Source organism: Centropristis striata, chromosome 24 (assembly GCF_030273125.1).
Source record: "Centropristis striata isolate RG_2023a ecotype Rhode Island chromosome 24, C.striata_1.0, whole genome shotgun sequence".
Classification (NCBI taxonomy): Eukaryota; Metazoa; Chordata; class Actinopteri; order Perciformes; family Serranidae; genus Centropristis; species Centropristis striata.
In genome coordinates, this window is record NC_081540.1 from 7,795,629 (window position 1) to 7,822,557 (window position 26,929).

Here is a 26,929-nt window from a genome sequence, read left to right on the forward strand (position 1 = left end):
ACTTTTCTTGTTCTCTGGTGACATGACATCATTTAGCATCTGCCTGGTAGAGAGGAGGGAGGACAGTGAGTTGTAGAAACTCAGCAGCTGGTGGCTGGCAGTCATCAACACACCACCAACCCTTGCAAATATGTGATGGTCATTTGGAGCTCTGGGTGAGCAGGCAGGGTTTTCCTGGCTCAGAATATGTCTCTGGGGCGGTGATGAGGCACGATCAATCTGTGTACAGTGAAGGCAATTAGTCTGTGTTGCCTTATTTAACAAAACATTTTCCTGTGATTTCTAATTTAGAGACAAAAAATGTCTTGGATAGGATAGGACAGGTCTGAAGCTATTGCTATCTTTTATCATTTTGGTGCAATCCTTTGACCTTTTTGCGGAGATGACATCATGCTTTAGTTTCTGACTGCACATTTTAAATCATGGATACAGGTTAATGTCTTCCTTCTGTCTCAGACCCTGTTTAGACTTGGTTTTAAAGAGGTCCGAGTGTTTCGATCACAATGCATCTTGGACCCTGTTTTAACTGTATTCTATATTTTATACAGTCTATGATTCTACACAGATCACTTGTGATCCAATCACCCCAGACAAATTTTAAAACAAAGTGTAAATGGGGAGAAGCGGAAGAAGTGAACCTAATGTGTCATTTATTAAGAATTAATTGCCACAACGATGCATTCTGAATCTGCTCTGAATTTAGTGTTTTGAGTTTGTACCACAATGGTAAAGATTGTTGGCGTTCCCATAGACTTCTATGATTAGATAAGATAAGATAAAATATCCTTTATTTGTCCCACAACAAGGAAATTTCAGGTATTACAGCAGCAAAGTGGATAGCAAGATAGAGAGGAGCTTCAATAAAAATAACAATAAATAGTAAACAATCAGTATAAACTAGAAATATAAGAAAGGTATTAACAGTTAAACAAGTAAAGCATATAAATAGGTATTGACAATTTAGAGTAGTAGAAAGTAGAAATGTAAAAAGTATTAACAATTTAAACAAAAGGAACAGAGTCAACAGTTGAAGATGCAACCATTGCACGGAGAATATTGCACATATAAATTAAATTAAAGGGTAACCTGAGTGAAAACTGATATGAAACAAGACATAGTGAAACAATATGCACCAGAGGAAATTATTTGCTTTTGAATTCAGCCACAGTGGTTGCAGTGTAATCGCCTGTTTGAATAATGCCGATAACACAGAACACATAAAAAACGCATCAGCATTCGTGCTGCCATCTCCCACTGAATTGCAGCATATTACCCAAAACATTGCTCTAATAGGCCGAGCCAGACAGGTGAGCCTTGGGTTCACTGTGCTCAGAGGCAGCGTTGTGTATGTGTGAGTGAGAGGCAGCAGAGATGGATAGTATAATGGTGCATGGTGGGGTCTTAAAATGACAGGCGAGCCGCTGACCAGCCCTGAGGGGCCCCGTCCCGGGGTCATGTGTCATCAGCAAAGTCTGATTTGGTGGCAGACTCCTAAACAGGCGAGCAGCGGGGACAGCGATGCTGTTTTCATGGCTGAGTGGAAAGCGCTCGCGGCCAGCGCCTGTCCTCACTCTGCCTCTTTCTGAGGGAATAAGCTCCATCCAGGCAGCGTCAGGCAGGCAAGATTCCTCCCACTCACTCAGCTGCACAGACAGATGTATGTGAAGATATGCTCACCTAATTTTGGCAATGTTTATGCTGTTATTTGAGTGTCAGAAAAGCTCAGTTATCAGTGTTAATTTGATTTGCATTACCCTGCTTCCATTAGAGTTCATTTAACACATTTGTGCTTGCTGTGTTTTGCAAAATCAGCCGTATGAATTAACTAAATGCTGTTTGAGCCTGACTGATTTATGGAAAAGAAAGCAGCATTCTGAGTACTTTGCATAGTCATATTGGTGCAATATCAACAGAGTGTGACAGATTTATTGGTTGACAGATATTATCAGCCAATATTGGCCTATTTGTATCGTGTCCGATATGGCAATTATGAAAACTTTTTTTAAACAATATATAATGCAGAAAATGTAGCTTGGCATAATTTTTTAAAATTATTTTTTAAATAGTCAGTAGTTGACTGAAACTGAACAGTAATGATGTTGATTTGACTATTTCTTCTATTCCAATGTATTCTTTATTTTCTCAGTTACTGTTTATAGAATTGACTGACAATCTAATGAATTGTTTGTATAACATATAATAATTCATAACAGTGTTAAATATTATTTAATATTATTTGAGAAAGTAGCTCTCTGAGTACATTTGCAGAGTGATGAAAAATTGGTGCACAATCCAAATAAAAAAAGGCCTTTTTTGCATTCCAGCTCAAAAAATTATTATATCATCCACCATATGGGTTAATGATGAGTTTTCCCCTCTAAAATCAGTATCAGCATCTATCTGAAAAGTCCCATATTGGTCGGTCTCTAAATATCAGTGCAAATCTTCACTGAAATGGTCAAATTTAATTCCAACCACATCCGCAAACGTTTCCGTGATCGGTAACAAAACTCTCACAACTCTTGACTCTTTTCTTCTCAAGTACAAAGTGATGCTCATGCAAATGCAATAGGTTTGCAAATAGAGACTTTGTATATGCAAATACAGACTCCAGACTCTAAAACAACACAGTTGGAGATGGAGTCTCATGCATTGGCTGTCCATCTCTCTCAGTCACAGCGAAGATCCTATTTAAATTTAGATCATGAGTCACACTGATAGGCGTGAAAGATCTGGAGTGAAAGCTAAATTACTGCCACAGAACCTGAACACAGAAGTGCTGATGGTGCTGGAAGTAGAACACAAAAGTAGAGAGCTGTCAAGCTATAAAATTACACAGCGAGCTGGGTGAAAAGATGATTATGGGCAATTATGCAGCAGCAAATGCCCTCTAAGGGGAGACCTTCCACATTTCAGAGGTTAGCTGGAATGGACACACAAATAGCAATAGAGACGAGCATCTGCTGTGTTTGTTCATGGTAACTATCATATCTCACGTATGAATACAATCTCTAAGTGGTTATGTATAAGAATAATAGATTATATATCATTTAGAGCAAACTCTCTCCTGCATAACTAGCATCATAATCCTCTTACTGCTCAATAATACCTATCTGTACTGTACTGCACTACGCTTTGAGGTATACTTACATTCACATTTACTCTGTTACATCTCAGAGGGAATTATTATACTCCACTACGATGTCAAAAACACCTGATCTGTTCTTGAAATATGATGCATTGTTACAGAATGAACTACACAACACAACAGATTACAAAAAAGGTTACAATTTTGTTAACATGTCATATAATTGGATGTGTAATAATATAATACTTAGAGATCAAGTCTGCATATAGACAACTTCATTTTACAGATGGTACTTGGGGCAAGTGGCTTGAGGATGAAATAAATACATTTTAAAAAATGAGAAAAAATTGATTAATTAGATTATTTTGTATAAAATGGGCAAATCCTTTTGCAATTTTTTCTTGAAGCAACTAAAGGAACTTTTATTTTCAGTTGATTTTGGCACATCCTGTGGACAAAAGCAGCACTGTTTTATGTTGAAGATATCTTGATGTGTTTTTTCTGTGTTAGTGAAAGAAGGACGCATGTTTAATACCATTTAAAAAAAAAAAAAAAAAAATAGACCTTCCACATCAGGATCAGTTTTTTTTACTGTCCGTTGTATTATTTCTTTATTTTTAAATGGGCAGGAATTGACTGAAACTGAACAGTAATTAGCTATTTTCTATCATTGTTTTTTCTTGATATTCTCAGTTGTCATTCAATTGCCTGACAATGAAATACATTGTTTGTTTGATGTATAATAATGTTAAGTATTATTTGATAAAGTTTTATGCTTGTGGCTCTCTGGGTACATTTTCAGAGTGGTGAAAAATTGGTGCAAATCCACAAAAAAAAAGGTCTATTTTCATTCAAGCTCAAGAAATTATGACATCAGCTTGTGGCTATCGGTTATTGATCAGTATTGGTCTCAAGAATCCCATATCAGTCAGGTGCTAATTCTTTTGTTTTCCTCCCTCAGTATCAGCCTAAACCACAGAATATAGCATAAAAATAAAACTTTCTAAAGAAAAATCTTCTTCTTTTCCCTGGCCAACGTGCTACTCACTGCCAGACTTTGATTGGGAACATGAAAACATTGCCTCCTCATATCTGCATGCTGTAAATCGTTTTCACAGGGACTCAGTTTGCATATGTAGGTCATATAGAGGAATCAGTAACAAACAGTTATAAATCAAGAATCTAAATCCTTTTCCTATCACTGCTGAACATTCGTCCTCTACACATTCCCATCCAGACCACGTCAGATCACCATTCAAACATTTAACGTGCATCTTTGAAGTACTCTGTGTCTCCTCAACATAACTTTCTTTTTCTTGGATGTTCAGCTCAAAATATTCAGTTTGCTTAAATCTCATCCACCAGAAACATTAGAAACTTGGAGATGGCCACCCACTAAGCTCAGACATAAAACAACTTAACTTCAATCATGCCATAATCTCCTTAAGGACCACATCCGTGCTGTTCACTTATGTTGTTGAATATATTTGGAATGTGTGAACATGTATATTGCTTTTTAGTGCACAGGATCGCCCACACACATATGTGGGTTGTGTATAATAATAATTTCACAAGAATTATAGCCTTGGATAAGAGGCATGTGTATGATATTCTGATCAAGGTGAACTTAACAAAACATTCTGATTTCCATATTTTGATTATATTTTAGACTGTACCGTTAAAAGCAGTTATAAAAAATACATATAAATGCCATTTATCCATTGGAAATATAAAATGAATCATATCTGCCTTGATATTTTTGGGTGGAGAAGACAGATTTCTTTTATCAGCATGCCCTCTTTTGAACTTCTTTCAAGTCACTTTGAGAATTCATGTCAACTATAACTTCAGAGGCCACACAAACTGGCCATTTATCACATAAAAAAGCATGAACTTGCACTGTTTATCCGCTCCCAACTGCACCTTTCATGTTCTCAAACGGATTGTGTGTTTCAGCCCTCCCTACACGCCAGTCTTCCTTCCCAGACAGGAAGTCATTACAGGGGCTCTCACCCCATCACAGATGGCCATTTAACACATCGCTGGCAACTGCAAATGAACCAGGAGTAGCAGCCGCTTGACTAAACCGGGCCGACTTTGCACAAATGTTTATCTCTCACTCACCTGCTGTGCTGGGATGGGAGGTGCACTTCAACCTTGGCTCGATTTGTGCTTTATTTATTTATTTCTATTTGTTTGTCACAGGGAGCAGACACTTTAAATTCAGTTTGAAGGTTTTTTTCTCTGGATGTTTTTCACTTCCTTTTATTCCCTCATACCTTGCTGAACAAACACCATTTAGCATGGTTTCCAAGAAACCGGTGTAGCCCGGATGAGAACTTCTCTTTTGTTTATTTTCTGTTTTGTATTTTTTATTTCGCTTTGAGGAGCGGCGAAAAAGAGCTGATGCACGGCAGGCATTTTTTTTTTCCTCAAATCTCCTTTTGCTGCCCCATCGAAATTTGTAATAGCCATATTTGCTCTGTCAAGCTGCCTTAGCCTTTGGTGCGTTTGGAGTTCCATTGGTGATAAAACAGATAAAGCCGACTTGACAAGTTAAAAATGAGAAAGCAATTGTGGCTGACACCCTGGAGACAGCCGTCCTCTCTCCCTCTTTCTGCCTCTTCCTTCCTCTCGCTCGCTATGTTCTGTTTGCTCTTGTTCTCTGGAAATGCCTTGCTTGTTATTTACTATCTCTACTGAGTAAAATATTAACGAAGATACCTCTTGAGGATGTTTGCAAGTGCTGAGCGATACGACTGTAGCCAGGCTATTAAGGGGGAGAGTCTAAGCAGTGAGGAATGTAAACACAGGGCCTATTCATTAGTCCCTTCCTATTATTCCACCACATTGGATTTAATACAGTATATTCACTCCCCCTGTCTGCTTCAGGATGTTGTGACATTTATATTGTGACTACCGATTAAGGTGTGAAGCATGTAAGGAAGGAAAAGATCTAATTATTGTGTTTGTTTTCATGCACTTTGTTTGCATAAGGGAATGGCAGAATGTAAGAATTTGCACCTTGCGTGCAAATAATTCACATGAGAGAGGGGGAAGAGGGGGTTGATAGAGCAGTGCTGGCAAGGCTGGGTGTCTAAATCACGGCTTGGAATGGACCCTCGGCGTGGCGATTGGCTGTCACAGCCACAGATGGAGGACGGCGCCCACAGGAAAAGGATAAACTGTCTGATAAGCGCACGGTGAGGTACAGGGCTTCTGCTGGCAGACAGGCTCTTGAGAGAGGGGAGGAGGGTGGGGGGGAGGCAAGAAGATGGGAATAGAAAAGGAAAACGAGTCAAGAGGGAACAGGCAACAGATGAATCTCCATCTGTGTTCAGAGGCAAGCAGGGATAGCAGAGAGAGAACAAGCCAAACAGACACTGAGGTGCGGCTTTAGTCCCATACCTCTTGTGGGTTTACCTCTCCGAAGGAACACTTAAGTGCATTTTGATATCTCCCCTTTACGCAGACGAAGGGGCAACATACACTTCTGTAATAATGAGCCGGGATGAGTGGCATCAATCAGCTCCTTTAGAAACGGAGACCAACGCAGCAGCTGTTGTACTCGAAAAACAACAGCGCTCTTTAATCATTTATTGACTGAAATGTCCTATAAAACTAATGACTATAACTTTCTTATTTTCCTCCTTAAAGATAGCTTCACTGTCATGCAGAAACAAAGCCCACCAAAGACAGCGTAGGGATTGTAAAGGAGTGCTATGATACAGTTCTACAGGAAGAGCAAGTTGTGCACACAGCTTCAAAAATAATTTGCTAATAATTGCATTCCTCTCCATTTTTGAATGTTTTCATATTCAGTGGAAAGGTTTGAAAATCTTTAAGGACCCCTCACACCCTGCAAACCATCTATTCAGTCCCTTGGGGTAAAATACTTTGCAGTATAACTTTCCTCGGTGCTTCACAAGGTATGAAAACATGCACATCACTTTAAGGGCTTGAGCCATATTATCTGCACACACCGAAACAAATTCCAAATCATCTAATGTGATATAGCAAGAAATTATTGAATCTTTCAGTAGCGCTGGGCGATATATCGTGATATATTTAGGCAGAATGTCAATATACGATATATATCCTGATATTTTTATCCCAAAGTGAGAGCAAATGTTCAGCCAAAGTCAAAGCCAAATATGACATGTCACAAGTAGTTTTATTGAAACTATTTATTTAAGTGAACATAAATACTGTATAACAAAGTACCTTTTAAATCAAAGCTCCATAAAGTTCACATTTAAATAAAAAATATCTTAAATATAAATAGCCTATGAAATAAAATAGGCCAGTATTTATATGAGAAAAGAATAAGAACATTACAAAAATACTAAATATGACAAACCCTAGTAAGGGCAGCATTTATATATAAAGAAAGATCTTTTTTTAAGTATATCAATATATGCAATATGGTCTAATTCCATATCACATTTAAAGATATATTGATATATTTTTTATATCGATACAACGCCCAGCCCTGTCTTTCAATGAGGATTGGCAGAAATGTGACAGAAATGCTAAAATCCAATTGGCTAGATCAGCCTGATGATCTGTTGCCGTGGGCTACCGGTCACAAACTGTGGCCATTCACTCATGGATGCACATCGTGCATTGGCTAACCTTTGGCCAAGTTAGGAGCTGAACCTGCACAGACCTTTGGCCGAGCAGCCGGCCGGTGAGTGAGCCAGAGGCAGGCATGAGGGGTTTGGAAAATGGCACTCAACATGCAGAGTGTATGACATGTAAAGTTCAAGTCTGAAAGAGGTACTATGACAACATGTGTCCTTAAAGAAACTTAATAATATCTCTTTGGTAATACAAAGGGATCTGTGAATGAATCCAAATACAAATACCACCCAGATTGACAGAGTTCTATCTGTTATTCCTACAGCCTGTTTTGGGTTAAGTGGCTTTTCAGTCTAAGTCCAAGCTGCATGGTGTTGGCTCCTGAAAGCTTTTGCTCATGTGGGTGTCTGTTTGTTATATAATGTGAATTATAGAGGCATCTATTGTTGCTGCATGCGACCTTAAAGTGTCATTACCTCCCTGAAGATGAGCAACAAAGAGACAAAATAATAAGGCAGAAGCTGCATGGAAATTACAAGTCAATATTTACGTTTTTCTGTCAAAATCTTTTTTTTTGCAGTCACATTATATAGAACAAAACAATGGAAGTGAGGAAAATGTTTTTTTTTGTATCATGTAAAATCCAATACGAAGTGAAGCAGTTATTTGATGGCGTGCAATACATAAACAGCTTTTTTGCTCTTCTTTTTCCCTTTCTTTCTTCGACTCATCTTTATGTATTTATAATGCTACTTACTGAGTATTAAGTCATCATGAAGTCTCACCTTAATTCCAGTTAAAAGCACATCAAAACGAGAGTCGTTTGAGACAGTTAACAAGCAATTTTAGGCCTGACAGACTGCTGGGTATCAAATTTTAATCGCCTTCACCTTCTATCTGGGGAACTCTGCATGCTGAGAGCATCTCCTGTGGGAGTTTAATTGTTGTTGGTCCTATCTTGCATTTTTGAGTTACATACTTAAGACTCACTGCTTTATATTCAAGGCAAGTAACCCAGGACTCAAATATATACATTGCAATATAGTTGAGAAAGTATCATCAAACAGAGAAGTTAGAGGGCGGGGGACATTCCCTGCAAGACTGGAGCATCACAGGCAGGAACTCATATTCTCAGCCAACATCTGAGACCTTATTCTAATAACATGAAGGTCATCCTATTTTAGTCAGGATGGCCTAACCCAGAAAAAAACCCTTTAAAGTTATTTTAAAAAAAGAATCGCAGTATCAACAGAGCAGTGAGTTGTGGAGTTAACAGCCTCTCCAGCACCTTTCGGCTCCTCTGTGGCGGCGGCCAAGAGGCCAGAGATGAATTTTCTCAAGATGGTGTCTGAGGGGAAATGAGGAGTTAAGCTCAAGTGCCAAGAGTCATTTACATTTATGTGGAAACAGAAGTATTGGGCTTGGCTTATTTGACTGTGAGTGTGAGGAATCTGCAGGAGGCTTTTGAGATATATCATTAACATTATCACATTCTCATCAATCATCCACTTGTAATTCCTATAATATCTACAGAAATGGCCTGTTTAGGTTATATGCCCAATTCTCTGGTGTGACGACAAGGCTAACGGTGGGGTTAACCATCTTGGAATAATCCCCCCGAGGCAAAATAATGGGAGATTTTTCCATTGGCATTATGCTGACATGGTGTGAAAGCAGCATATACCACAGCTGCCACCAGTCAGCTGCTAACGGTTAGGTCAGCAGAGTCTAGACTTCCACTAATGAAATCAACACGTTTCAGAGCTCCAAAAGTCAGGGGACAAAACAAACATTGAAAATTGCAGAACTTAAACTATAATATTAAACTAGAAAGACAATGCTCTATCTTACAATGTTAACAAAAGTGAAACATATTTTGTGCATCTGCCTTGTGATTTAGATCTGCGTTACTTTGAGGGATTAAAAACTATTTTGAAAAATTAAAACATGTCTTATATTGCTAGTTAATTATTATTGTCAACAGTCAATGGCAAAAAGATAACATAAAATGTATTTTTTAAATTTGTTTTAATATATATATATTTTTTTCATTATTTTTTAATGTATTTTTTTAATGTATTTTTTTAATTTTTTTTATTCTCAGGAATAACAAAAAGAAACAGGGCAATTAAAGGATATAATAATAATAATAATAATAATAATAAACAGAGCTCCAAAAGTTATATTTTTAAAAAATGGGCTGATGTATTTAAAATATAAATAATAATAATAACTATAAAAACCACTCAAAAACTTATGTACATTACAGAGAGGAAAAATTTATAAATAAAAAATAAACAGCCACCGTCTATGTAACAAAACCAAACACACACAAGAAAAAAAAAGACACAACCATGCATCAAAACACATTTATAGTGAAGATCTTAACCTTCCATTTGCTGAATATTCTAACATAAAAGAAGAATAAGAAATAATTTATTTCATTTTATATCTTACCTTTGACTTGATATAACAAGAAAAAAAAAGAACACTCATAAGACTTAATGTTTATTATTATTCAAGCCGAAAGGAATTTAGGTTTAAGTGGTCAAAAGCATGTGTCACTAAAACTAAATTAGCCTTCAACACCCATGAGCTCAAACGACATGTTTAAGCATGAATCACACTGTTGAGTCTCTATTGTTCTGTTTGAATAGCAGCTAAATGAAGCTTAGCCCGAGTTCAATCAGGAAGATTGCTTCATTCACAAATCTGTGCCCTCTACTCTGTCATTCAGCACTCTTTCGTAATCAGTTCCAGCTACTTCAAGCTGAATTTTCTTCCCACGAACCACAGTTGCACAGCTAGAGATTAGAGTGAAGACTGAAGTTGTTTCCGAGGTGAGTCATTGTGATCATGCTGGACTGTAAAGTCCACTCAAAATCCACTCAAAAACGTCCTTTTCTTCTGTTTATGTCCCCTTGAGGCGGTGCACAACAGGCTATTTTGGGCTGTTTTTCTTCCATAACACGTCTTCTTTCAGAATAGTGGAAAGATTTTGTCGATTTCTTCTAAATTAACTTAAAGTTATCATTCTATTGCAGAATGTAGCTCCCACTCTCCTGCATGATATTATGTGATTTACATATTCTATATTGCAGTTGCTGTGAATTAGATTCAATATTGTGTCTTCAAATAGTAATTTCCATTAAGAATGTATAAAAACCTTTAAAGTTTTCTCAAAATTAGTTTTTTCTCATAAATCTCAACTTCAGCTCCACTTACAGACACCAAACTTACCAGTTTTATTCCTAACTATATTCTGGAGGTTTCTAAAATAATTCATACCCTGATTTGTAGAAAAAAAATGCCGAAAATGAATATTTGTATGGCTTTTGACAGTATTTTCTGACTTATGAAATGAAAACAAGAGATATCCCTATTTCCTTCTGTAAAAAACGTTGAATCATACATCAACAAAATAAAATAATAAATTAGCTTCATTCAATGATCAGATTTATGTCCTGGAAATATATGCAAATTAGCGCATTTGTAATGAGTTTGAACCTAATTTGCATATGTAACATTACATCTCAGAAAATGTATTACCAACACTAAACTTTCGCAATTCACAAACTATGCTAGTAAGGACAAAGTGTACACAGTATATACTAATGGAAGTTACTATTAACATTTTTGCACTATATTCCGAAACTTTTCCCTCTTTGCCGTGGCCATGCCGGAATATTTAGGCTAAGAAGTCCAGCAGATGGCGGTAAAGTGACATTAATGGCTGCAGATCAACAAAAAACTCTACAGAAGAAGAAGATGGGAGAGAGCAGCTTTAAATAACAGGTATTTTCTGAACTTTCTTTTGTGAAACACTAATGATGTGTCCATGGCTTTGATGCTGAGGAACAAGTTTAAAACAAAAGAATAGCCAGCAGTCTTTCCCCAAATCCCAATCCATACTTGAAGAGCTTAAATAATAAAAAAAGAATACTTGCAGTTTCTTCCGGTTGCAATCTTTCTTTTTCACAAAATACCAGCGAGGCATTCATTCCCAGCTTTATTGTCATGGGATAAAGGGTTTTCTCCTCCTTTTTTATGCCAGCTGTAGATATTGATAGCAGACAGTAAGATGCTGCTCGCAGTGCCACAGTCTGGACACTTATTCCAGCATCCCTCGGCTATATTGTATGTCAGAAGATAGGATGAGCAATATTCTCAGACCAAGAAATGAATCCACAGAGATTTCTTTGTGGCTTGTCCAGATAATCCTTTTGGTCAAAGGAAAACGAAACCCTCTGCTTGCGCTCGAGGCGTCGGGGGGCCTTCTCTGAGGAGGCAGTTCTCATTTCAATTGCGGTCTACACAATTGGCGTCTGTTTACCATGCTCTGATCCAGTTTAGAGATATGGAGGGAGAGGCTGAGTAGCTCAAGGAGAAAGCACTTCACGTAAATCAGCAGGAATCTCTTCGAGGATAAACTTTACTTTTGGATTAATTGAATTGATATGCTCAGCAATGTGGAGACAAAAGGAAAGGGAAATAGGGAGGAAAGGGAGGGGAATGGACCTTATTCAAGCATTTCCTCTGCAATTTGCTGTCAAGGAATGAGTAAATATCTCTTTTTCATTATTAAAGTTCCCTCAGGCTTTCAGCATCCAAACCACTAAGATTTAACTTGATGTGGCCTGAATGCTGAATAAACCTAAAACCATATCTTTATCAGAGATGTTTTCTTGTTGGGATAGTCCTTGTGTGTGTGTGTTTATGCTTATGGGCATGCATAAAGGCGTGTTTGTGTGTGACAAGGCACTGAGATGCTCCCATTCCTAGAAGCCCCCCAGGCGCAGGGGAGCATCTGCAGCCCTCTCTTTTCCATATGCCCCGTGCCTCTCAGTCTCACTCAATCATTAATTCAGGGTGATTATGAATTAACAAGCCACCATCACTCTTTCCCCCCATCAGATCAGCCTGATTTTTCATCCCTTTTTTATGATTTCGCCGTTAGAAGAGAGCTTCTAATTATATCGGAAAAGCTGTCTCAGGTGGCCGGTTTGGCATGATGATGCTACAAATATACAGTTGCTATCCAGGATTTTTTAAATTAGAGTAATGTGATTCTTATATTATCCCTTTGAAAGCTTGGGTATAGAAGTCACAAGATCAGTTTTAAGTAATGCCATGCAGGCTGACCACATCCTTTCTTTACAATTTACTGATATTTAAAAATAACCTTGGATAAACATGGATTGGCCTTTTAATAGAATGTGGGGCCCTGATTTATGAGGTCACATGACATTTAATTCCCCCATATCTCTTACTGTCACCTGAGGTTTCTTAGTTCTTAGTTAATTTCAACTGTTTTGTGGTTTCATTTATAAAAAATACATTGTACTTTTAAATTAAATCACGTTTTTTTTCTGTTAAATCTCGACCTGAAAAGCAACTAAAGCTGTCAGCTAAATGTAGTGGAGTAAAAAGTACAATATTTACCTCTAAAATGTATTTTAAAATACTCAAGTATAGTACACATACCTCAAAATGGTACTTAAGTACAGTACTTGAGTAATGGATGGATAGATAGATAGATAGATAGATAGATAGATAGATAGATAGATAGATAGATAGATAGATAGATAGATAGATATAGATAGATATTGCATCTTGAATGAATTTCATGTTGCATTTAATAACTTCACATTTCACAATATTGCCATATGGCAACGCACCCCAACGTACCAAAAACAACAACAACAGCTAAAAAACTTTGTTTTAGTTAAGTTTAAGTGTAAAAACAGTGTAACATTTTCCCATGACGGTAAAATAATGTTTTGCAGCAGAGGACTGTAGAGAGTTTTATTGATGTCACTTTTTCATATGTTAAATCTCCTTTCCCCCCACTGAGTGTGCCAGACAAGCCCACTATGGCTGCTTTGAATTGGAAGAGCTGAAAACAGATGAATAGAAATGTAGCCAGAAGTCTCTTTTCCTGATGTATAGTGTACCAAAATGCTGCAGAACCACACATAATCTACACTTCAGACTCAGATATGTGCTCGTCTTCCCAAACTTTGTGACTGTGATGGAAATCCTCCCCAGGTGGCAAAGAGAACAGACCTCCCTTGAGCGGGCTGTGGGGTTCAGAGTGTTGCTCTGAGACACACAACAACGGGACAGATGCTTGCCAACACGGGGGCCTGAGCACAGCATCCTCCAGCTGAAGGGCGGTCTCCTTAATCACCACGACACCCTGCTGCTCTGTTGTTTTGGCAAAACAATGTAGATACAAACAGACAGAGCAAACTTGATTAGATGTGTGCTGTTGGGAGTGAGATGTACAAGTTTCAAGCTGCTTTTTGGGGCTCTGACACTAGATCACAGGGAAATGCATGACATTAAATTTTTGCAGAACAATAGGGTTTTTCAAGTTATTGAATATTCACAGCTTCTAATGGATCTTCATAGCATTACATTATAATTTAAATCATACAAAGTTTTTAGTCAGTAGAAGTTTGATGCATGAATGCTCTTAAACTTTCTTGGTAATGTGTTGCAGGATGGCCACCAAAATGGATCCAGACAGATTAAAAAAATGTTTTTTTATTATTATTATTATTATTATTATTATTATTTTATCTTTTTACTTCACTTCGTCAAAAACAATAAACAATAAAGATGAATCCTGCTTACAGAATAAGTGTATGTGTGTACATATTTATTTTTGCACATGCATCTTGCACATGTATTTTATTTTCTAAGGATTTTCTTTTAAACGTGCAAATAAAAAATAAATAAAAATCAATACTGTTGTTTGGCTCTGTGTTCTTAGCTTCAATTTCAAAATGGGAACACTGTTACAAGTATTAATAGAAAGGCAAGCAAAATAAACCTTGGACTGCAAAACAAACTTTATTAAAATTTTTAATTTGCATATTGCATATTAAAAGTGGCAATAGCCTGCAATGACTGTAGACCTACTATATTTTTTGTTGTTGTTTTGTCGCCATCTGCTGGAGCTGACCAGTTGAGGCTATTGGATTAATGCCTTAGTGTGTCCTACAACAGCCACCGTACTAAGGATTGAAGAATGTAAACGGGAAAAGGCTGGACAAATATTAGACAAAATCATAGACTGTATACAATGGACAGAATGTACTATTTACCAGTTTCATATCCAGTATCTTTGTATGTGATATTATATTGCATTGTCCCTTTAATTTAAGCTCGCATACTGTGAAGCTCTGTGATTGGTCGAGCGCCACACGTGCACCCTGGATTGCCCAGCTGCAGGTGTAATTCATTAAACTAATTACAGCGCAGAAAAACTAAACTTGTGTACAGTGCAAATGTAAGCAGAAACTAATACAAAATAAGAAATTTAACTTTAATGGAAGCGGAAATGTTTCAGCAACAGGTAAGTGTTTTGTTATGACTTGTGACAACACAGCAATAAATATTTTTTACTGTTTTTGTTTACAGCTTATTTGTATGACGAAGCTAACTTTTGTTGCTACATGTAAAGTTAGCGTTACACCGCTCGCGAACCTGTCCTCGCGCTTGTGTAATAACATACAGGTGTGTTGGTACTACTACGTCATCACAGACAAACTTCATGTATTTCTTTTTGCGCATTGCGCAAATGAACAAAGTTTAAACAATAGATATAGTCTCTTAAACTAGCAAATACTTAAAAAAATAGTGATAAAACTTTGGTAAAGTGATGTTTTCGCAGAGGAATAATGTTTTTTTTATTCAATTTTTACTCTACTACTCTACTCTATTTCTATTGACTTAATATTTTTATTTTTATTAATTTGTCTAAATAATTTTCTTTTTTTTCTCTGTGTTACTATACTTAGAACATGTCTGTAATGTTTGTATATATTAATTTTTATATTTGTCACAAAAGTTCAGCTTTAAAGTTAAGTTAGAAATATGGTAGGTGTTTTTAAAGGTGTTTTCTACAGAAACTTTGTCAAATTGTGTAAATATTCAAAGCAGCTGAATCATCTTATTTACCCAGAAGGCCTGTTTAAAATTGCTATCTCTGTCATTTCGCCGCCGTCTCAAGCTGACTTTTAGCTGCAGTCTTTTTGACTATTGTTGTCTCTGGAACTTTCTTGTTGTCTTTTTTCCAGTCCAAGCAAAAGAGAGCAAAAGACAGATGACTGATGACAAATAAAACATCACCGTATAAAAATGGAAATTGGAAAAGACATATTTATTGCGGCAGCATTGTAATATTAGATATGAGAACAGAATAAATATTTAAAGTGTTATGGGATGAATTTTATAATCTCAACAGAATGTTTTTGACCTTTTGAGTAATGCCTGTCTAGTCAGAGGCGCCGTGCTTGCTCAGTCCAATAAAAATGCCTTTTGGTTATGGAGATACACATTTTAAAACAGGACCTTTTTTCCCAGTGTTTCAAAATCGAAAAAATATATAAATCTAGGCTTATTTTTGCAGAACTGTAGATCTTGATAAGTATTATTTTAGTGAAGACATATTAAGAGCAAATTAAAAATGTGAATATGCTTGAATTAGAGCTTCTGTGAAGAACAGATTAACTTTTTTTTTCTTGTGGCAACAGATCTGTGCCATGTTTGAAGTGCCACACCACCTGCTCCTGCTGCGCTCTGCCCCCAGCATGCCACATCTGCAGATTTTATTCAGCACACGTCCATCCCCTGCAACCGTTCAAGCCTTTTTTTGGTACGTTTTTACCTTATCCAATACTAGTGTCTAAGGACAGAGGGTGTCATATTATGTACAGATTTTTACAACCTGTGAGGCAAACCTGTGATATTGGGCTGTAGAAAAAATGACTTGCCTGCCAGCTCTTAATCTGTAACCTGAGCCATGCACACATTCAACTAAATAGTTTCTGTTGGAAAAACTCCATAAAAGATTCCAATAAATGCTGTCTGAGTGTAGCAGGTGTTTACAAATAGCAGTTTGGTGCTTTTGTAGACAAACAGTTGGCTGTCCGGCACATTACAAGTTGGACACATACAGCCTTGGAGAATGGGGAGAGGGGGAAAAAAAAAATCTGTGCCACCAACATCTGCTGTCAGTCTGGTGGGACAGAGCCAGCCCGCCCTGTGCAGACCTCTATTACCAGGTTTTGATGTTGCCATAAGGCTCTGTGAGATGGAATTATGTACATGTGAATGTTGATGGAAATATTTTTGGGTTAATATTTTCCTTCAGAAATCAGCAAGACTTTGCATGTTGGATTCCAGTTGAGGGACTTTAAAGTGTGTCCTATGGGAGGTAAATAACTTTCGAACTGTCAAATTTTTTAGTAGAAATAAGTATTTTACTAAGACTTACACTATTACACTATTCTTTTCTGTCACAGAGAAGGGAAATTGCAACCCAGAATGCAAAACTACCTCACTCTGCTGTCTCAGCACTTGACCAGTAGAAGCTCCATGTTTTTGGTGAGTTGAAAACTTGTCTGATTCTCTCATGGGGCATTATCAAAGTTGGAGTAGATATGTAGGGAGAAGCTAATTAAGTAGATGCAGTATGTGGGAGATGGAGATGGAGTAGGAGTGATCCGTCTCCCAAAGGGCTCAGAATATGAACCTGAAGGAAAAGCTTATTCAATACGTCGTATCACTGCAGCAGCTCAGTGTATTTTGAGGTGACATTTTTTAAACAATGGGCCAACTTTAAAGGATGAGCTACAGGAGTCTGACTCACCGGCCAAACTACAGCGATGTAGTGTGCTGTAATGAGCTGCAGGGGCTTGACTTGCTGAGCTAGCAGTAGTTGTCTGCCTCAAATGACAAACCACAGGCATCTGGCAGAGATGGCCCCTGAATGCATCGTCTTCTTCCACCCATTCTTCCAACTCGTCAGGTTGAAAATCTCCCCTCACATAATCAGGCTCGAACATCCCTTAGCCACATTGTTCCTCTTCTGCCCAGGAAGCTTGTCCAGTGTCAGAAAAACACTGATGCTCTGCCCTCCATCAGGATTTTACATGTAATTAGTCGTTTTACTCATACTGTACTTCTCTAACTCAAATCCCTTCCCCCCAAAAAAAGTAGCAAAGAGACTTATTGAAGTTTAACTTTAATAAGGCAGTGCCAATGAAGTGTGAGGCACACATCCAATCTCCGTCAATGGAAAAAATGTAAATTTAAAAAGTAAATATAGGGCACACAATAGAGAAGTACTGAGAAGCATGAATAAGGATCGAGCTGCAGGGAGAGACGGCAACACCAAGGCCACGCAAGGTTATTTAAAATCTTCCACATCATCCAATTTAAAATGTGCCCGCACATTTAAACTCGTCTCTCCTTTGCACAGCTTAAGTCCTGCATGGAAGTAAACTGAAAGTGTGCTCCCAAAAGTTTCCAGCCTGGCCTTAAGTTGTTGTTTGAAGAGCTAAACAATGCTCAGGAATTGGTAATTTTAAATCGAGTCTTCCTGGGAGTTAATAGACAAGGTCAAGCCTTAATGAGTACTAAACAGAAACTATTTCTGTGAACAGTTCCTTTTTTTAAAGTAATATTTCTCTCATTTCAATGCTTTAGTGACATGTGTTTCCAACAAAAACAAAAAGAACACAGCATTAATATACCCAATTTACTACTTGGGTAGAAGGTAAAATTATTGTTTTGTTTCACAAAATAATCTCAACTCAAGAGCCACTGTCTTAATCAGCTGATGGATTTTGCTGGAATTTATTATTTTTCTGCGCGTTTGTGTCACTTAGTCGAGAGCTGATGCATCAATTTCTTAATTTTCTGCCAAATGCATGGATGCATACAAACAGTGAATTAATTGTCCTTTTCTCTATTTCATTTGTCAAAGCAACATAAAAAAGTATTTTTGCACACACAGAATACCATAAAACACCAGCAAATGGTTGAAAAATTCAACTGCAGTTTGATCTTTGTGGCGTTGGTGACACTTGTTGTAATGCTGCGTTGTGTTCATGTGCAATGGTAATTTTAATCTCTCAAAATTAGACAGCCTCTTAATGGAAGTCACGACCCAAGTCATCTCTTTCAGTGACGTTTTTCAGTTGCTTTGTGCTAACCTTTTCATTTGGAATGGCCGTCTCAGCTGGTGCATAATCCGTTCATATGAGAAAAGCAACCCCTGCTTTATTATTCATGCCCACAACATCTTCTTCTTTTCATTTCTAGTTTTGTAACATGAATAGTGTGAAAACATGCATACGAATGTAAACAAAAATACAGTCGCGTATTCCACTTTTATCTATGTTGTTAATGTATGCAGCTTTCAGAGGACATGAAGTTGTGCATACTGCTGTCAGAACCATCTTTGTGCATTTTCTCACATGCTGTCCTTGAGATGAAAAAGCATTTCTGAGTGAGAGCTGCTAACCTTGGATGTGATGGATCGTCGTTCATTTCAGAGAGCTTACGATAATGGCTGCCCCTACTCCTGCTTTGTGAATGGGGTCATGTATCGGCTGGGCCTTTTTTCCCCCCACCCTTGTACTCCCCAATTTCCTCCCACAATTCATCTCTGGGGTTTTAATTCACTCCTGCTGGGAGCACGTCCACAGATAGTTTGATTCAGACGAGGCAAACCATTAGGAGCACTGTAATGCAGTTTTTGGCAAGAGAGAGACCCGGGCATTCATTATACTGGTCTTTCTTTATTTAGGAGAAACTTCATCAGCAAAGCCTTTTCATTTAAGGACAAAAAAGCATTTTTTTATTTGTTTTTTTTTTTACAGACTAGTTGCCAGCAGGAGCAACATTTCAAGTCTACCTTTTTATTTGTCGCTGCTGTATCATAATATATTTAAAAAACAAAAAACAATCCACAGATTGCCATCTTCATTTTCTTTGGCTTGTGTCCCCTTTTGTAAAATGAATTGGGCAGCCTGTTCAACCCTGAATTATGCATTTAATTTTTCGCTCAATAGAATTGCACTCATAAAACACATTGCTGAAGTGAAGATTTTTAACATGCCAAATGCTGCCTGGCTGTAACAGAATTGATTGCAAAAACCAAATTAGAGAAGGCAAAAATTCATGTGTTATCCCCACTTATCTGTGAATATGTCAGTGGCTCTGTAGTTTCAAATTTAAGACCATGAAATTTCTTTTTTATTATTATTTATGAGACAGAAAAGAGGGGCTTTTAGCTTGAAGCCTAAAGTATTTGACAGCACTAATACACAGCATTCGTCTGTTGACATGAAAATAAACTCTTCGTACCAAATGAGCATCTGTATTCCTCTCCCCACACACTCTACTCGCTCTGAGTGCCTTCTCCTGAAATTGCTGCTTGCTCATAGCAGCCTCTCTTCTTGTGACGTGATCTGGTAATCCATCTTCAAAGCCCCCCCATCTTTTGCTCTCCTGGGTTAACGTAGGCGGATGTGCTGTAGCCCGAATATCATATGCATGAAAAATTTGCCATCCCTGCACTTTTTTGCTTGGTATGTTGCAGCGCAGCGGTTGATGGATAGAATGTGTCACTTGGTGCAGTGCTCAGGGCAAGAGGCATGCTTTCATAGGTGGGGGTTTGTCCCTGAGAGTCAGGGGACTGGAGACTGGAAAGTAAAGGCCAAAGACCTGGCCGCTTTGTTCATGTTAACTACCGTGACCTGACGGGGACACAAAATTCACAAGAGACAAACATGTCTCTAGATTATCTCGGCTGAAGTCCCAGACAAAAGCATACATTATTTAGACTCGGCTGCTGCATCTGAGTGAAAAGAATGACTGAACTTTTGCTGCCCCAAAGACAAAACCTTTACCTCCAGTCCATAAAGATATGTGTTGATTTAGTTTAGATTGAGCAGTTCTGCTGTATCATTTGAAATCTTTATTGTTATGGTCAGAGAGATGAACAGCTGCTGCTGAGCATTTTAAATGCTAACACAAGTTTTTCTTTGCGTAATGTAGTTTATTCCGCTTATGAGAAGCAGTCAATTCTGATTTTATTAGCTAAATGCAAAGAAAACTCATACTGTAAATGTCATTTTTTAAAACCATTATAAGGACACTAAAAGAGGATCTAAATTAGTTACCTAATTTATGGATTTTTTTCAAACTTTGTTTTCCTTGATTAATCATCTAATTGACTCTTTTAATCTATTTAAGGTCAACAAACTCCCCAGAACCCAAGTTTACAAATTAGAACCACTTTATTTGTTGAACCTACAGTCAGACAGGTTATTTAATTTCCGTACGTGAAAATCAATCACAGAATTAAATAAATTTTGTGTGGACTAATCTGTCCAGAGCTATATTAATTTGATCAAATCCAGCGGTACATTAATTTGATCCATACTGTATCAGTGCTTTGCTGCAGAGTCCTCTCAGAAGATATTCCATTCAGGGACGGACCCGGCCTCAGAGCTGACAGGTCAGATTCAGAGAGTGGCCGTGACTCGCTATTCTGAGCAGGCAATGGGCAAGGCGGCCTTCAGCACTTACAGGTCCTGATGATATTATTTCAACAGGCTCTCAGTGGTGTGGAGAGTCATTGCAGTGGTTGAGAGCTAATGGGCCAGATGTAAGAGCCACCTGGCCAGCGCCAGACCTCCGTATGCTGCCGTTGACAGAGCCAGTCATGCAGAGCCAAGGCTCTGCTGTCGGCTGCTCGCTGTTTCTCAGACACGAGGCTTATTGCGGCTCATTTAGAGGAGCAACTGTTACCATCACGGTGACATTCTTTTGCAACTTTTTTTGTGCACCCAAGTGTGGAATCTGAGCTGGCATTTAAAAGTAATGCTTTTGGTAATTATAACTTAAAGCTGGTATTAATATATTTTTTTCTTATTATCATGACATTAACACAGCTTGACCTGTTAAAATAGAGGTCATGGTGCAGAGCTCTGAAACCGAAATTCATCATTTTGAGTCAGCCGCAGGCAACGTGTGAACGCACTCCAAATTTCTGTCTATACATACCCGAGACGCAGACACGCTGCTATATCTGGTATGTGGAATGAGCAGTGCTTTTGGCAGACCGCCCATTTAATTCATTTAACACTGAAGAAAACAGAGCACCTCTGGCAAACAGGGCAGTGGAAAATAGAGCCGTGAATCTTGATTGTGGAGGTAAATGAACAGATAGGTCTGGAGGTGTGTCATCTGTCTGTGAGCAGAGATGCATTAGTGTGGATACACCCCGTCACTTCTGTGTCCCCAGTGACCTCGCACAGAGAACAGCATCAAGTCCATGAAGCAGGTATCCCTTTTGGACATTTTCTCATCCAATATGTCACCAGAATGTGTAGAAGGTGTCTGGATACACCGAAGATGTAAACCAAAGTAAACCAAAGTTGCAGTTCCTGAGACAAAGGCATAATTCAAGTGTAACTGCAGGCAAGCAGTAATATTCCAGACAATGTAATGCAGCGTGGTATGTATGTATACTTGTTTAAATATTCATGGCGAGAGGGCAGGAGTGGTGTGTGGCTGGAGTGTGATTTACACCAGCAATAAGTTTGTGTGAGCGCAGAGGTCGACAGTACCCCTGAGCAAACTTACAGAGCTGTGAATAGGAGATGATAGCCTCCCACCAGTGATGACCTCTTTATCTGCTCAACTATTCAAAATACTCTGACCTGTGAGTCAAAGCTTTTACTAAAATTACACACATTGAACAAATTTTATATTTAACTCAACAGAAAACCATCCAAATCAATAGTCCGAATTGTTGGCTATACAGTATTAGTGTTAAAGGCCAGATGAAGAAAACTACAATGGATGGAAACTAAATTAGTACTTTGGATATTGAATGGATCAAACACTTCCTTTTCAGTCTGTCAATGAATAGAAAAAAACAGAAAAGTCACAGAATGACATCAAGCATTGTAAAAGGTAATCAGCAGTCATTAAGATTCTTATTATTCCAATTATTTTCAATTTTATTGTTCATATCGATTTGCAGAGGCGCTTCACAATAAAATGCACAATTACTAAAAGTTCTTGCACACCAGGATGTCTTATTGATGCCTCAGATTAAAAAGACAGCTATTTTTTTTGTATAATGAAAAGCAAAAACACAAGGAAAAGGTGAAACCAGCATAACACAAAGTAGAAGAAATAAAATTGGTAAAGTGTGAAATTCTCATTTGACCAGACTGTGTTAAAAAGACAATACTGCCTGTTTTTACATTGTGTCCTACCGTCTAAGATCCTTCCCTAACCTTGACTAAGCAGGTTACATAAAACATAACAGTGCTAGTTTTAAATAAAGCTTAGAGTTCATGAGTCATGTTTCAGCTCAATAACCTATTTTACTGCTTAGAATAAAGGGCCAGTTGCATTTTATAGGGTTGATGAATCGTACAGTTGATAACGACGGCTTGAATTAAATAAAAAAACACTGAATACTATATTAGATTTGTTCTCCCGCCCCCTTACTATATCACACTTGATCTAAAATAACATTTGGATGTTCTCACCATCCGTTTTTTCTTTTAGAAATGCCACTTGATGTACAGGAAATCCTGTGTTCTGTCCTTTTTTAAGAATAGTTTTTATATTTGTCATGGTCAACATACCTTAGGTGGTTTTTCATATTCTCAAAGAGCTGAATTTCACATCTAACCTGAAAGGAGATGGAGAGTTAATCTAACTAAGCAGGTATTAATAGGTGCCCACATTAAATAATGATGATATTATGACATGATTTAATATTAATAATATTGACATTAAAAATTAATGGACTTCTATATATGCAGCATATACACTCACTCACTTCATTAGGTACACCTTGCTAGTACCATGTTGGACCCCCTTTTGCCCTCAGAACCACCTTAATTCTTTGTTGCACAGATTCAACAATGTTCTGGAAACATTCCTCAGAGATTTTGTTCCATATTGACATGAAAGCATCAGGCAGTTGCTGCAGATTTGTCGACTACACATCAATGATGAAAATCTCCTGTTCACCACATAGCAAAGGTTATCTATTGGATTGAGATCTGGTGACTGTGGAGCCCGCTGGAGTACAGTGAACTCCTGCTCAAGAAACCAGTTGAGAAGATCAGAAGATGGTACACTGCGGTCATAAAGGGATTGATATGGTTAGCAACAATACTCAGGGAGGCTGTAGCATTTAAATCATGCTCAATTGGTACTGAGGGGCCAAAGTGTGCTAAGAACATTTCCTCCCCACCATCACACCACCACCAGCAGCTTGAACTATTGAAACAAGGCAGGGAGATCCATGCTTTATTGTTGTTTTGACCAGAAACCGAGACCAGGCAACAGTTTTCCAATCTTCTCTTGCTGAGTTGAGGTACATATCTGTAGCCTCAGTTTCCTGTTGTTAACTGACAGGAGCAGCACCAGGTGTGATATTTTGCTGCTGTAGCCAATCTGCTTCAAGGTTGGACGTGTTGTGTGTCAGAGATGGTCTTCTGTAGACCTTGGTTGTAGCAACTGGTGGTTTGAGTTACTGTTGAACCAGTCTGGTCATTCTCCTCTGAGGCATCTTGACTCACTGGATATTTTCTTTTTTTCACACCATTCTCTGTAAACCCTAGAGATGGTTGTTAGGTCAGCAGTTTGTGAAATACTCCAACGATCATGCCACGTTCAAAGTCACTTTAATCACCTTTTTTCCTCATTTTGATGCTCGCTTTGGACTTCAGCCGCTCGTCTTCACCATGTCTACATGCCAAGATGCATTGAGTTGCTGCCATGTGATTGGCTGATTAGATATTTTCGTTAACAAGCAGTTGAAGAGGTGTACCTAATGTTGTGGCCGGTGAGTGATCTATCCTTCTGACTTTTTCTTTAAAGTCAGAAGGCACCAATGTCCTTCTCATCCCGAGCCCTTAAAAGTGCTTAAGTCAAGAGAACAAACTGCTCTTATGAGAAGTGCACAGGGAGACGTAAACACCAAGGTGCATCGGCCCTGCGTGCATCTCTGGCACTCCATCACCCGTCACTGTCTGGGCCTTCCCCTCAGTCTTTAAATCTGGAGCGACAGGGTGTCACTGGGAAAACCCATTGAGCACACTGCGGGACGAGGGCTTCATGCCCTTCTCCATCACACCTTTGTTCCATCCTCCTCTCCGAGCCATGACAAGGCAGGGGACGAGTTATCACACCCGTCAGCTTTATGAGTCCCTGTCTGCCTGTGCCGCGGTAATAAAGTCATTGTGCTGCTTCTTCAAAATGGGGTGAGTCAGAGCAAGTGATGGGAAATTGGTCAGCAGTGTGTCGTTGAGGTGCAAAAAAGTACATTCTGCGCCAGTGGCTTCTTTTGGATGCATTGTTGGTTTGATTAATAATATGAGGAGAAAATCCTCATTTCTCTAAAGTATTTTCCACCTGAGAAACCAGCAATAAATGCCCAAAATAGCCCTCAAAGCTCAATGAGAGATTGTATATCTATTATCAGAGTGAATTTCCTTATTCAAATGAGTCCATAAGTCTGCTGCCAGGATATAAATTAGTATTTATTGTCTGCTAAAAATAGAATCACCAAATTAAATGTTTATAGTAACTATAAATAATGCCTCTTTATCCTTCACCTGGATACATACGGTTTACACTGCTGTCAAATCTGCGTTGTCCTTCCATCAGGGATCAAAGTTCACGTACATTATTTCCCGATAGGACAGCTTGAAATCCCCACTAAGAGGATTCCTTCATTTCAGCAGAGCTCTGGAAATTTTTTTTTTTTTTTTTTTTGAGAGGCGCGTTAGACAGAATCTGAACTTGATGGCCCGCTGTGCACTGTGAGGAGTAGTAATTGTGTGAGCAGTAATTGCACTCTCTGCATCTGCTAGGGAGAATAAGGGCCATCATTGGGTCAGATGCCTGCCGCCTCCGGGAACATTTAGTCAGTTGCAGCACATGTGAATTCCAAGTTCAATGGGTATATACAGTATGTAGAGTAGAGATAAGAAAACGTCTTCCATTCAGTGTTGAAAATGCTTCACTACTAAAACACAGCCACTGATGTCTAAGCAATCGTACATGATTATATCCATTTTGCAGAACTACTCTTCAGTTCACTCGAAGTATTCAATGGCCATTCTGTACTAAGCCCACCTTTGCCTGAGAAACATATAGAGAGTAGTTTGTCAAAAGCGTTGCATTAATTGTTAAACTTGCAGGGGGTGTTATGCACCTTGAAATGAGGCCATTTGTATACCTGTCATGTTACTTTGGAAAAAAAATTGCACATAAAAGTGGTTGGAAATGACTGCACCGCTGGAGTTAATGGCAAATGGTTAAGAGGTTTTCTTTCAAGCTGATACGGAAACAATACTTGTTCCATTTAAGTTACATGAATATGCATGCAGCATACCTATAATGAAGGCATTTGATTGAATCTTAAACACAAGATTTATGTTAATAACCAAGCTAGTGCTGACACGATAAGGCAAGTAATTTAATTATTCAATTGAATCTTTAGTTTTTCCACTGGTGATCAGACAAAACAATCAATTTGAAGATGTAATAACCTTAGCAATTTTAATTTTCCCCTTTTTAATCGATTCATTTAAACAATCAACAGAATAATAAAATGGTTGCTGAAAATAATCGTTAGTTGCAGCCAGAAAGCAATGGATGAAAGGCATTTCTTTTGGTCTATCAAAAATGAAAAAGTTTAAATACCGAATATGCCCTAAAACATAATCTTTCTCCTGATGCAAGACAGTTCAGTCAGTGTGTCTGACAGTTGAAGCTATCTCCCAAAAATAGAAGGCTCAAGTCTGTCATGCTGTCAAAATATCAATCCTGGAGGAGTGCTACTGACAGATTAGGACGCTGCATTTGCATAACTGTCACCTTCTGGACCAGAAAAATGCAGCCAGTTCCTTCTACTACTCATTGTGCCTGCACGAGTCTCTAATTTATTCCCAACTTGAGGATTTGTGTTATGAAGCCTCTATAATACAATATATATTGTTTATTTGGTGTTGTTACAGTATGTTATTTTATTTATTCTGAACGGCGAATGGGTTCCAATTGCCAGAGGCGGTACATGCACTACAAAGGGAGCTAGATTGGAGGCAATTGGAACAGCATCTAACACAGTGGACCCAGCTGACTGAATCAGTTTGTTCATATCACTTGTGATGAAGTGAGACTGAAAAGCCACCGAGGGTCATTTATGTTCGTCTGGTTTTGTAATGGCTTTGGTATTTGGAAGTGGTACTTTAAATCAGTGATGGGTGCGGTGTTTCCCTGCTGAAGCATTAACTTGTAGCTTTCCTGGAATGTATTGTGACCCTTTATGTACCGACTTAGATTTACAAGGCTGGAGCTGCAAGATGGAATCTACATTTCAGTCTGGTTTCCTTCAATAAGCGGATAGAAGCGCAATTT

General features: G+C 38.3%; 1 protein-coding gene across 1 annotated transcript in view; it reads left to right on the plus strand.

Moving 5' to 3' along the window:
- Positions 1-14,889: 14,889 nt before the first annotated feature.
- Positions 14,890-26,929, plus strand: part of LOC131962613 (interleukin-1 receptor accessory protein-like 1) — a 298,116-nt gene continuing 286,076 nt past the window's right edge. The window contains 4 exon segments of the mRNA XM_059327558.1: positions 14,890-15,032; positions 16,213-16,334; positions 16,833-16,895; positions 16,984-17,065. The gene's annotated coding sequence lies outside the window, so the exon portion shown is untranslated.